Here is a 13,974-nt window from a genome sequence, read left to right as displayed (position 1 = left end):
AGCCTAAGTGTATATGGAAATTTAGAATGCAATACCAAAAAAATTTTATGGCATCTAGAAAAATCACTGGGACAAATATGGTTCTTTTTTTTTTTTTTTTTTTGAGAGTATTTGCTTTTATTTTATTTATTTATTTTTTTTTACATAGGGCAATGATGTTTATTTTTTTTTCCCTTGTCCCCCACCCCTCCCACCCCTCTTTTCCCTCTATACAGTCCTTCTTTCCTTCATTCTTACCGCTCTCCTTATCCCTAACCCTAAACCTAACCCTAAACCTAATGCTAACCCCTCCCACCCCCCATTATATGTCCTCATCCGCTTATCAGCGAGATCATTCGTCCTTTAGTTTTTTGAGATTGGCTTATCTCACTTAGCATGATATTCTCCAATTTCGTCCATTTGCCTACAAATGCCATAATTTTATCATTCTTCATTGTGGAGTAATATTCCATTGTATATATATGCCACAGTTTCTTTATCCATTCATCAACTGAAGGGCATCTAGGTTGGTTCCACAATCTGGCTATGGTGAATTGAGCAGCAATGAACATTGATGTGGCTGTATCTCTGTAATATGCTGATTTTAAGTCCTTTGGGTATAGGCCAAGGAGTGGGATAGCTGGGTCAAATGGTGTTTCCATTCCAAGCTGTCTGAGGAATCTCCACACTGCTTTCCAGAGTGGCTGCACTAATTTGCAACCCCACCAGCAATGTATGAGTGTTCCTTTTTCACCACATCCTCGCCAACACCTGTTGTTGCTTGTATTCTTGATAATCGCCATTCTAATTGGGGTGAGATGAAATCTTAGGGTAGTTTTGATTTGCATTTCCCTTATTACTAGGGATGTTGAACATTTTTTCATATATCTGTTGATTACTTGTACATCTTCTTCTGTGAAGTGTCTGTTCATTTCCTTAGCCCATTTGTTGATTGGATTATTTGTATTCTTCGTGTAGAGTTTTTTGAGTTCTTTATAGATTCTGGAAATTAGCGCTCTATCTGAGGTATGGTTGGCAAAGATATTCTCCCACTCTGTAGGCTCTCACTTCACATTTCTGATAGTTTCCTTTGCTGAGAGAAAGCTTTTTAGTTTGAATCTATCCCAGTTGTTGATTCTTGCTTTTATTTCTTGTGCTATGGGAGTCCTGTTAAGGAAGTCTGATCCTAAGCCAACAAGTTGAAGATTTGGACCTACTTTTTCTTCTATAAGATGCAGGGTCTCTGGTCTGATTCCGAGGTCCTTGATCCATTTTGAGTTGAGTTTTGTGTAGGGTGAGAGATAGGGGTTTAATTTCATTCGATTGCATATGGTTTTCCAGTTTTCCCAGCACCATTTGTTGAAGAGGCTATCTTTTCTCCATTGCATATTTTTGGAACCTTTGTCTAGTATGAGAAAATTGTATTTATTTGGGTTTGTGTCCATGTCCTCTATTCTGTACCATTGATCTACCTGTCTATTTTGGTACCAATACCATGCCGTTTTGTTACTATTGCTTTGTAGTAGAGTTGAAGATCTGGTATTGCGATACCCCCTGCTTCGCTCTTGCTACTGAGGATTGCTTTAGCTATTCTAAATTTTTTATTCTTCCAGATGAATTTCGTAATTGCTTGCTCTATTTCTGCAAGGTACATCATTGGGATTTTAATTGGAATTGCATTGAATCTGTATAGCACTTTAGGTAGTATGGCCATTTTGACAATATTAATTCTGCCTATCCAGGAACATGGGAGATCTTTCCATCTTCTAAGGTTTTCTTTAATTTCTTTCTTTAGTGTTCTGTAGTTCTCATTGTAGAGGTCTTTCACCTCTTTTGTGAGATTGATTCCCAAGTATTTTATTTTTTTCGATGCTATTGTGAATGGGGTAGTTTTCCTAATTTCTCTTTCTGAAGATTCATCACTTATGTATAAAAATGCATTGGATTTATGAGCATTGATCTTGTAACCTGCTGCTTTACTGAATTCACTTATGAGTTCTAAAAGTTTTCTGGTGGAATTTCCAGGTTCCTCTAAATATATAATCATGTCATCAGCGAACAGGGATAGTTTGAGTTCTTCTTTTCCTATTCGTATCCCTTTAATTTCTTTGGTTTGTCTGATTGCTCTGGCTAGAGTCTCAAGGACGATGTTGAATAGAAGTGGTGAAAGAGGGCATCCCTGCCTTGTTCCAGTTTTTAGGGGGAACGCTTTCAGTTTTTCACCATTTAGAATGATATTAGCCATGAGCTTAGCGTAGATGGCCTTTATAATGTTAAGGAATGTTCCCACTACCCCAATTTTTTCTAGTGTTTTGAGCATGAAGGGATGCTGTATTTTATCGAATGTTTTTTCTGCATCTATTGAAATAATCATGTGATTCTTAACTTTAAGTCTTTTGATATGGTGAATGACATTTATTGATTTCCTAATGTTGAACCAACCTTGCATCCCTGGGATAAAACCCACTTGATCGTGGTGCACTATCTTTTTAATATATATTTGTATGCGATTTGCTAAAATTTTGTTGAGAATTTTTGCGTCGGTGTTCATTAAGGATATTGGTCTGAAATTTTCTTTCCTCGATGTGTCTCTGTCTGGTTTAGGTATCAGGGTGATATTGGCTTCATAGAACGAGTTTGGGAGGGTTCCCTCCTCTTCTATTTCATGGAATAGTTTGAGGAGTATTGGAATGAGCTCTTCTTTAAAGGTTTTGTAGAACTCGGCTGAGAACCCATCTGGTCCTGGACTTTTCTTTGTTGGTAGGCTTCTATTTCATTGCTTCTATTTCATTACTTGAAATTGGTTTATTTAGGTTGTGTATGTCCTCCTCGTTCAGTTTAGGTAATTCATATGTCTCTAGAAATTTGTTGATGTCTTCGAGGTTTTCTGTTTTGTTGGAGTATAGATTTTCGAAATAGCTTCTAATTATGTTTTGTATTTCACTCATGTCTGTTGTGATGTTTCCTTGTTCATTCCGAATTTTAGTAATTGGTTCTTTAATATATGGTGAAAGGGCAACTTGATAGCAAATAGCTAACTTTTTTTTTTTTTTTTTTTTTTGAAAGTGGGTAGGAAGGATTGAACTCAGGGGCATTCAACCATTTTTTTTTTTTTTTTGTATTTTATTTACAGACGGGTCTCACTGTGTTGCTTAGCCTCTCGATGTTATTGAGGCTGGCTTTGAATTTGCTATCCTCTTGCCTCAACTTCCCAAGGGGATGGATTACATGCACTTACCACCCTGCCTGGCCCCATAGCCATTTTTTAAAAAGATAAAATTGCATCCATACCTCAGACTCTAAGAATGAACTACCAATGCATTAGAGATCTAATGTAAAAAAATGGAGCAAAACCATATAAATACTAGAATAAATGGGTGCTGAATTCCTTTTTAAGTTCAATGTCGAGGATAGGCTTTCTAACTATGTTTCCAAACCCAGATTCAGTAACAGAAAATACTGATAAATTTGACTACGTTAAAAAAATTTTTTCTTAATTGTCATATCCTAAGAAAAGAGTAAAATTAACTGACAAATCACTGAAAGAAAAATATTTGCAGTGTATATCACAGATAATAGAGGTAACCCGAACAGACAAATTATTTGTAGGAAACAGATGAAAAACCAGACGGGCATGGTGGTACATGCCTGTAATCCCAGCAACTCAAGAGGCTGAGGCAGGAGGATCCCAAGTTCAAAGCCCACCTCAGCAACTTAGCAAGGCCCTAAGCAATTCTGTTGGTAGCACAAAAAGACCCAGCAGGATGCAAACAAACCTCATGAGTCATCTCAGCTCTTCATTCAGGGGGATGAAATAGTGCCCATGGACCCACCTTCCTAGTGGAAAATGAACCACTGAACGAAGAAAGGGACTGGGTTTATTTAGGTTATTTTGAGGGATGGTCCAATAAACATGTCAGTTTTGCTGAGTCAGGAATGTGGGCCTTTCGGTCATGGTCTGTGGACAGTGCCAGAAAGGATTTTGCTCTGGAGGAGATAACGCCTCCGAGAGACTGTTTCCTTTTGAGGATGATAAACGTCCTCTCTGCCTGCAGCCAGCATCTGGAGGACACTCCTCTTGGGAGATGAAAGCTGTCAGTGCATGGTCTTCATCTTCACTCTCTTTTCTTTTTCTCAGGCCTCATTATTTTAGGAATTTCTTATTTTCCATATCCATTATCAGTGAGACCCTGTCTGTAGATAAAATTTTAAAAAGGGCTGGCGATGTGGCTCAGTGGTTAAGTAGTCCTGGGTTCAATCCCTGGTACCAAAAAATAAAAAATAAAAATAAAAATAAAAAAATTTAAAAACCCAATAAAAACAGACAAGACCAGAACACACAATTTACCATTATACAAGAGAAGGAAAGGGCTGTGAAGCTGAGTGGCTCCCATCCAGACAGTGGTAAGCAGAGTTATAGAGATCACCCATTTGCTTGTTTGTTTGTTTGGGAGGTTGTTTGGGTTGAACCCAGGGCACTTTGCCACTGAGTTACATCCCCAGACCTTCATTTTTTCTTGTTTTTATTTTGAGACAGGGTCTTTCTAAATTGCAGAGGCTGGCCCTAAATTTGCAATTCTCCTACCTCCACCTCTTAAATCACCAGGATTACAAACATGAACCACCATACTCCACACCCCTATTTAATGCTTTTTATTAAAAGCATTTAAGAGAAACGTAAGTGACAGCAAGCTACAAGGGCTTTTAATATCAAGTTATTTTAAAATACCTCTGCAGTGTACTTAATTGAAAACAACAGAACGGGGTAGAATATTGTGATATAGTCTAACAACAGGGTTAGTTTTATCAATGACCAATAACACACAAAGCCTTGAGGAGAGTCCCAAATAGCATCTAAGTTTGCATTTCTTTATATTTAAATTTTTAAGTGACAAAGTAAGCATATAAGTTTCTCTTAAGAAACCATTCTTTTTATTTCTAACATTAGACTAGACAGGATTATGATCTCCTTAAGCAAAGATAAAATGATGTAAGTTCCCTTCCAACCATGGCATCCTGTGATACTATGATAAGTCCTCAATAGCTCAGTTGGCACTTGGTGGCAATACTATACATCCTGCGTATGATGTCCTTCAATGGTAACAAACACCCTGCAATTATAAATTTAGAAAACTAATTTATAGAGACATTTTGGGCACACCACAAGATGTGGACAAGCCAGCAAGAGGCCAAAATACATTTTAAAAGGACAATAGAAGCAAAGCAAAACATACACTGTCTTTTGTCAAAAATAGCTGTGGACATATTCTAGAAAATTCTATCAGGAAAAAACTTTAAAGCTAGAAGAGGGAAAAGAGAACTGCTTGACATCGTAACAATAACTAAAAATACATAGACTGGAAAGGGAATTTCCTTAATAATAAGAACCTTCTACTCTTCAGCCATCTGAACTTGAAAGGAAAAGTTATACTTTCGGGAATTCAGTTTCTTTGCCTGAACGCTGAGCAAGATCAGGGTCAGCCAATTTTTTTCAGTAGAGTGGCAGGTAATAAATATTTGAAGCTTTGCAGGCCATGCTTTGTCTGTTGCAGCCACTCAGCTCTGTCACTGTACTGCAGAAGCAGCAATTGACAGCATGAGAGCAAATAAGCAAGGATATGTTCCAATAAAACTTTTTTTATGGACACTAAAATTTGAATTTTACATTTTCATGTCCTTAAACTATTAATTTTTTTATTTTTTTCAACCATTTAAAAATGTAAAAATCATTTTTAGTCCAAAAGATATGTTAAAAAAAAAAAATAGCAGCTGGGCTGGGTCTGGTTCACCGGACGGTATTTTGACAACATCTGGGCTAGTAGTTCTCTAAATTCCTTTCCAGGTCTGTGTCTCCAGGATTAAACTGCTATGGGTTCCTGATTTAGGAAACATGAAGGCTATGCTTCTTTTACACCACCTTGCACCTTCTTCTACAGCTTAGTTTCTCAAGCCTTCTTTCCTTACATTCCTATTACATAAGAATTACAAAGTCTTCACATCATTCATACATCATTCATATAGCTCATACAACTTTAAAATGAGTTAGTTATATTTATTCTTTCAAATATATATATATATATATATATATTTTTTTTTTTTTTTTTCACCACAGAGATTCCCAGAATTGTCCTCATACATCTGAGAATTACTAACTTGCAGTTGTTTCGGCCTGAAAACTCCCAGTGTGAAAGCCCCCAGAAAACCTCCTTCTTCTTTCTGCTGTAAAATAATATCTGTCTTCCGTTAACCCTGCTGTGGGGATGGCTAACTTACGCCGACTTCATGGAACAGTGAGTTCCAGGTAAGCCCTGGGCTTGACTTCCCCCTCATTCTTTCTTTGTTCCACGTAGAATCCAAAGTATGAAAGAGAACAAGAATCCATGCACTTTCCTGCTTCCCTGGATCACCTAAAACCATGAGGCACCCACTTTTCAACAAAAATCAGGGCCATTCCATGATCATGTTTAGAACAGCTACAAGAACAGAACGCTGGGAATCTTCACTTACAGTTGGTCTGTGCAAAATGTCTCTCTAAATCATAAGGAGAAAAACAAGCTAGCAGTGACCAGCAGCCTTAGGGCTACACCTAGAAGACAGGGAGGGTGAAACGTCCCATCTCCATAAAGAAGTCTTGCACTGTTAAGGAGCCTCATTGGAAGAGGAGGGACATGACCCTTGGGACATGACCATTTTTCAGTGGTCATGGTGAGCCAGGGGCTGTCCAGCATTGGGTCACATCTCTCTCCTGTGAGCCTGTCCTGTGTGTGAATGATTAACACTTTGGGACAGATGAAGAACGCCCAGGCACAGATCCATGCACTTGCTCGCGGGCCTTGCTACCTCCTTCCTTCATTCCAGGCCTTAGAGATTTCTGTACATTTATCATTTCCCTTCCCCTTAGCTGACACAACATTTTCAAGTATGATCTTGATTTCAGATAGACACCTTGTCTAGTCTCTCCCCATTCTAGAATTGAATCTCCTAAAACAAAAATTGGAATGTCTTAAAGTCTTCTGCTTTCTAACACAACATCCTTCTCTTCAAAACACATGGTCACAGATTGACCAGGAACTTGAATGGGGGGAGAGAGGTATTTGAAGAAAAAAATAAAGGTAAATATGTGAAATATCATCTGACCACACAATCATTTTTTAGTATTTCCATAGGTTCTAGATGCTGTGCTCACACAATTGTTCCCATCCTCACCTCATCTATTAAAACAAATTAGAAGATTCATTCCTACTAATTCTGTTCTATTGTGACCATTTCCATGTAGTGTAAGACCTCATGATAAAATTCTATGCAGCTGCTTAATGTCAAGTTGTTGAAAAATAAGTGATAATATTGACAATAAAAATAATAAAGGCAAAATGAACCACTCAATCACAATTTTATAATAGAGGTCCCTCAGTATCCATGGGGATTGGTGCCAAGAACTTTGAGGACACCAAAATTTTCAAATGCTCAAGTCTCTCATATAAGATTACAGAGTTATCTGTATATAACTTACATGCATCCTCCTGTATACTTTTTTTACATATTTTTATTGGTGCATTTCAGTTGTACATGTGGTGGGATTCATTGTTATATATTCATACATGACATGATATAACAATATAATTTGGCCAATATCATTCTACAGTATATTCTCTTTCCCTGCCCTCCTCCCTCCCCCTGGTTCCTTTGCTCTATTCTATTGATCTACCTTCAATTTTTTTTTTTTTTTTTTTTGTAAAGGGGATTGAACCTAGGTGCACCTTACCTCTAACCCTATTTTGAGACAGGGTATTGCTAAGTTGCTTAGGGCCTTACTTGCTGAGCCCGGTCTTGAACTTGAGTTCCTCCTGCCTCAGTCTCCCTAGTTACTGAGATTACAGATGTTCACCACCACCCCAGCTAAATTTCATTTTTTTTTTTTGCAGGAATTGAATCTCAAGGACACTCAACCACATAGAGCCCCAGCTCTATTTTGTATTTTATTTACACACAGGGACTCACTGCATTGCTTAGTGCCTCGATTTGCTAAGACTGGCTTTGAACTCGCAATCGTCCTGCCTCAGCCTCCCAAGCCGCTGGGATTACAGGTATATGCCACTGTGCCCAGTTACATTTAAATCTTTTTTTTATTTATTTATTTTTATTGTGAACAAATGGGATATTGTGAACAAATGTTGTTTCTGTTTGTACATGGAGTAACAGCGTACCATTTGCGTAATCATACATTTACATAGGGTAATGATGTTTGATTCATTCTGTTATTTTTTCCTTCCCCCCCACCCCTCTTTTCCCTCTATACAGTTCCTCCTTCCTCCATTCTTGCCCCCCTCCCACCCCCTATTATGTGTCATCATCTGCTTATCAGCGAGATCATTCATCCTTTGGTTTTTTTGAGATTGGCTTATCTCACTTAGCATGATATTCTCCAATTTCATCCATTTGCCTGAAAATGCCATAATTTTATTATTCTTTATAGCTGAGTAATATTCCACTGTATATATATGTACCACAGTTTCTTTATCCATTCATCAATTGAAAGACATCTAGGTTGGTTCCACAGTCTGGCTATTGTGAATTGAGCGGCTATGAACATTGATGTGGCTGTATCTCTGTAGAATGCTGATTTTAAGTCCTTTGGGTATAGGCTGAGGAGTGGGATAGCTGGGTCTAATGGTGGGTCCACTCCAAGTTTTCTGAGGAATCTCCACACTGCTTTCCAGAGTGGCTGCACTAATTTGCAGCCCCACCAGCAATGTATGAGTGTACCTTTTTCCCCCACATCCTCTCCAACATCTATTGTTGCTTGTATTCTTGATAATCACCATTCTAATTGGGGTGAGATGGAATCTTAGTGTAGTTTTGATTTGCATTTCTCTTATTACTAAAGATGGTGAACAATTTTTTCATATGCTTGTTGATTGCTTGTAGATCTTCTTCTGTGAAGCATCTGTTCATATCCTTAGCCCATTTGTTGATTGGGTTATTTGTATTCTTGGTGTAGAGTTTTTTGAGTTCTTTATACATTCTGGAAATTAGTGCTCTATCTGAAGTATAAGTGGCAAAGATATTCTCCCACTCTGTAGGCTCTCTCTTTGATTGCTGATAGTTTCCTTTGCTGAGAGAAAGCTATTTAGTTTGAATCTATCCCAGTTATTGATTCTTGCTTTTATTTCTTGAGCTATGGGAGTCCTGTTAAGGAAGTCTGATCCTAAGTCAACATGTTGAAGATTTGGACCTACTTTTTCTTCTATAAGATGCAGGGACTTTGGTCTGATTTCAAGGTCCTTGATCCATTGTGAGTTGAGTTTTGTGCAGGGTGAGAGATAGAGGTTTAGTTTCATTCTGTTGCATATGGATTTCCAGTTTTCCCAGCACCATTTGTTGAAGAGGCTATCTTTTCTCCATTTCATATTTTTGGCACCTTTGTCTAGTATAAGAAAATTGTATTTATTTGGGTTTGTGTCCATGTGCTCTATTCCGTACCATTGATCTACCTGTCTATTTTGGTGCCAATACCATGCCGTTTTTGTTACTATTACTTTGTAGTAGAGACGAAGTTCTGGTATTGCAATACCTCCTGTTTCATTCTTCCTGCTAAGGATTGCTTTAGCTATTCTGGGTTTCTTATTCTTCCAGATGAATTTCATAATTTCTTGCTCTATTTCTGTAAGGTACATCACTGGGATTTTAATTGGAATTGCATTGAATCTGTATAGCACTTTTGGTAGTATGGCCATTTTGACAATATTTGTTCTGCCTAGCCAAGAACATGGGAGATCTTTCCATCTTCTAAGGTCTTCCTCAATTTCTTTCTTCAATGTTTTGAAGTTTTCATTGTAGAGATATTTTACTTCTTTGGTTAGATTGATGCCCAAGTATTTTATTTTATTTTTTTGAGGCTGTTGGAAATGGAGTTGTTTTCCTCATTTCCCTTTCAGATGTTTCGTCGCTTGTGTATAAAAATGCTTTAGATTTATGCGTGTTGATTTTATAGCCTGCTATTTTGCTGAATTCATTGATGAGGTCTAGAAGTTTTCTGGAGGAGTTTTTGGCCCTCTAAATATAGAATCATGTCATCAGCAAATAGTGACAGCTTAAGGTCCTCTTTTCCTATTTGTATCCCTTTAATTTCTTTAGTCTGCCTAATTGCTCTGGCTAGAGTTTCAAGGACAATGTTGAATAGAAGTGGTGAAAGAGGACATCCCTGTCTTGTTCCTGTTTTTAAAGGGAATGGTTTCAGTTTTTCTCCATTAAGAATGATGTTGGCCATGGGCTTAGCATAAATAGCCTTTACAATGTTGAGGTACGCTCCTACTATCCGTATTTTTTCTAGTGTTTTGAGCATGAAGGGGTGTTGTATTTTGTCAAATGCTTTTTCTGCGTCCGTTGAAATAACCATATGATTCTTATCCTTAAGTCTATTAACGTGATGAATTACATTTATTGATTTACGAATGTTAAACTATCCTTGCATTCCAGGGATGAACCCCACTTGATCGTGGTGCATGATTTTCTGAATATGTTTTTGGATACGGTTTGCCAATATTTTGTTAGGGATCTTTGCATCTATATTCATCAAGGATATTGGTCTAAAATTTTCTTTCCTTGATGTGTCTTTGCCTGGTTTGGGTATGAGGGTGATATTAGCTTCATAGAATGATTTTGGTAGGGTACCCTCCTTTTCTATTTCCTGGAATACTTTGAGAAGTATTGGAATGAGTTCTTCTTTGAAGGTCTTGTAGAACTCGGCTGAGAATCCATCTGGTCCTGGGCTTTTCTTGGATAGTAGGTTCTTAATGGCTTCTTCTATTTTGTTGCTTGATATTGATCTGTTTAAATTGTGTATGTCCTCCTGGTTCAGTTTGGGAGGAGCATATGTCTCTAGAAATTTGTCAATGTCTTCGGTAGTTTCTATTTTGTTGGAATACAGATTTTCGAAGTAGCTTCTCATTGTGTTATATATCAGGGGTGTCTGTTGTGATATTTCCTTTTTCATCACGAATTTTAGTAATTTGAGTTTTCTCTCTCCTTCTCTTTGTTAGTGTGGCTAAGGGTTTGTCTATTTTGTTTACATTCTCAAAGAATCAACATTTCATTTTGTTGATTTTTTGAATTGTTTCTTTTGTTTCAATTTCATTGATTTCAGCTTTGATTTTCATTATTTCCAGTCTTCTACTACTTTTGCTGTTATTCTGTTTTTCTTTTTCTAGGGCTTTGAGCTATAATGTTAGGACATTTAGTTGTTGACTTTTTATTCTTTTCTTGAACATGCTCCATGCAATGAATTTTCCTCTTAGTACCGCTTTCATAGTGTCCCAGAGATTTTGATATGTTGTATCGTCATTCTCATTGATCTCTAAGAATTTTTTTATCTCCTTCCTGATGTTTTCTGTTATCCATGTTTCATTAAATAGCATATTATTTAGTCTACAGGTGTTGGAGTACTTTCTGTTTCTTATTTTGTCATTGATTTCTACTCTCTGTCCATTATGATCTGATAGAACACAAGGTAGTATTTCTATTTTTTTGCATTTCCTAAGGGCTACTTTGTGGCATAACATATGGTTTATTTTCAAGAAGATTCCATGTGCTGCTGAGAAGAAAGTGAATCCTCTCATTGGTGGATTGAATATTCTACATATGTCTATTAAGTCTAGGTTATTGATTGTGTTATTGAGTTTTATGGTTTATTTGGTTGGTTTTTGTTTGGAAGATCTATCCAGTGGTGACAGCAGTGTGTTAAAGTCACCCAGAATTATTGTGTTGTGGTCTATGTGATTCCTGAAATTGAGAAGGATTTGTTTGATGTACATGGATGGACCATTGTTTGGGGCATAAATATTTATGATCATTATGTCTTCCTGATTTATGGTTCCCTTAAGCAGTATGAAATGTCCTTCTTTATTCCTTCTGAATAACTTTGACTTGAAGTCCGCTTTATCTGATATAAGAATGGAAACCCTCGCTTTTTTACTGAGTCCATGTGCATGGTAGGTTTTTTCCCATCCTTTCACCTTTAGTCTGTGGATGTCTTTTTCTATGAGATGAGTCTCTTGCAGGCAGCATATTGTTGGGTCTTTCTTTTTAATCCATTCTGCCAGTCTATGTCTTTTGATTGATGAGTTTAGGCCATTAACATTCAGGGTTATTATTGAGATATGATTTGGATTCCCAGTCATTTGGCTTATTTTTGGTTTTTAAGTTGGCTTGGTTTCTCCTTTGAGTGGTTTTTCTCTAAGGTAGTTCCTCCCTTTGCTGACCTACATTGTTGTTTTTCATTTCCTCCTCATGGAATATTTTTCTGAGAATGTTCTGTAGTGCAGGCTTTCTATTTGTAAATTCCTTTAACTTTTGTTTATCATGGAAGGATTTTATATTATCTTCAAATCTGAAGGTTAGTTTTGCTGGGTATAGGATTCTTGGTTGGCATCTGTTTTCTTTCAGAGCTTGAAATATGTTGTTCCAGGCCCTTCTAGCTTTTAGAGTCTGGATTGAGTAGTCTGCTGCTATCCGTATTGGTCTCCCCCTATATGTAATCTGATGCTTTTCTCTTGTGGCCTTCAAAATCCCATCTTTATTTTGAATGTTAGGCATTTTCATTATAATGTGCCTTGGTGTGGACCTGTTGTGATTTTGTGCATTTGGTGTTCTGTAAGCCTCTTGTATTTGATTTTCCATTTCATTCTTCAGGTTTGGGAAATTTTCTGATATTATTTCATTGAATAGGTTGTTTATTCCTTTGGTTTGTATCTCTGTGCCTTCCTCAATCCCGATAATTCTTAAGTTTGGTTTTTTCATGATGTCCCATAGTTCTTGGAGGTTCTGTTCATGATTTCTTACCATCTTCTCTGTTTGGGCAGCTTTGTTTTCAAGATTAAATGTTTTGTTTTCATTGTCTGAGGTTCTGTCTTCCAAGTGATCTAGTCTGTTGGTGATGCTTTCCATTGAGTTTTTTATTTGGTTTATTGTTTTCTTCATTTCAAGGATTTCTGTTTGGGTTTTTGTTTTTGTTTTTGTTTTTGTTTTTCTCTTTGTTGAAATGATCTTTTACTTCCTGCAGTTGCTCTTTCAACTGCGTATTGGTATTATCATTCATAGCCTGCATTTGCTCTCTTATCTCATCCTTTTCTTCACAAATCATTTTAATTATGCATATTCTGAACTCCTTTTCTGATATTTCTTCTACCATGCTGTCACTCAATTCTATTAATATAGAATCTAGGTTTGTTTGGAACATTTTCTTCTCTTGTTTTTTCATGTCATTCACCTATCTTCCCCGCTAGCAGTGCAAATTTCCCCTATTAGTTTCTAAAATCTCTTCTTTAACAGGGAGATCAATATTAGCAGCACCCTATTGTACAGACAATATGCAGCCCTAAACCAAATAGCCCCTATGAAGATGTTAACAATATTGTCGTAATAAACAGACAGGATGAGTTCAACTATTATCTACAGTATAACAAATAGATTTGCAATAAGGTCTGCAGTTTCTTATGGAGGACAAAGAGAATGGGGAGGGGTGTAGGATATAACTGTTAATGGGATAATAAAAGAGTATATAGAAGTTCTAGACTGTAGAAAGAGTGAAAGTATAATCAAAATCAGTTGCTTGTTAAAGCAGGAGAAAAGGGAGAAAGAGACTGACTCTGAGGAAACAGGTAAACAAAAGGAAAATGGAGCAAGAAAAGTAAGAAATAAAAACAACAGTTTTCAAAAAGGAGAAAAAGAAAAAAGAAAAAAGATCTACACTTTAACAGTCATACACTATCCAAACCTCCCGATCTTCAGTAGCCTGATGCATGAGAGGTACATGACAATGAGCTTCCAGTCTCCAGCAGGCGTCTCAGGATGGGATTTGCCCCACCTAAAGATGGGAACTTCTGCTTACAGGATAATCCAAATATGTTGACAAATGGGGAGCTGCAGCTCAGGGCAGGGGCGTGGTCAGCTGGGGGTCCTGGAGGTGGGGTGTGGTTGGTGGGGCAGGAGTCCTGGAGG

At 37.3% G+C, this 13,974-nt stretch overlaps 1 pseudogene; it reads left to right on the top strand.

Annotated features, from left to right (window-relative positions):
- The first annotated feature begins 3,932 nt into the window (after positions 1-3,932).
- Positions 3,933-13,974, top strand: part of LOC124993652 (alpha-ketoglutarate dehydrogenase component 4-like) — a 45,947-nt pseudogene continuing 35,905 nt past the window's right edge.

The sequence above is a fragment of the Sciurus carolinensis genome, chromosome 9, assembly GCF_902686445.1.
Source record: "Sciurus carolinensis chromosome 9, mSciCar1.2, whole genome shotgun sequence".
NCBI classification, from domain to species: Eukaryota; Metazoa; Chordata; class Mammalia; order Rodentia; family Sciuridae; genus Sciurus; species Sciurus carolinensis.
The sequence above is the reverse complement of the archived record's forward strand: the minus strand, read 5'-3'. Positions and strand labels throughout refer to the sequence as shown.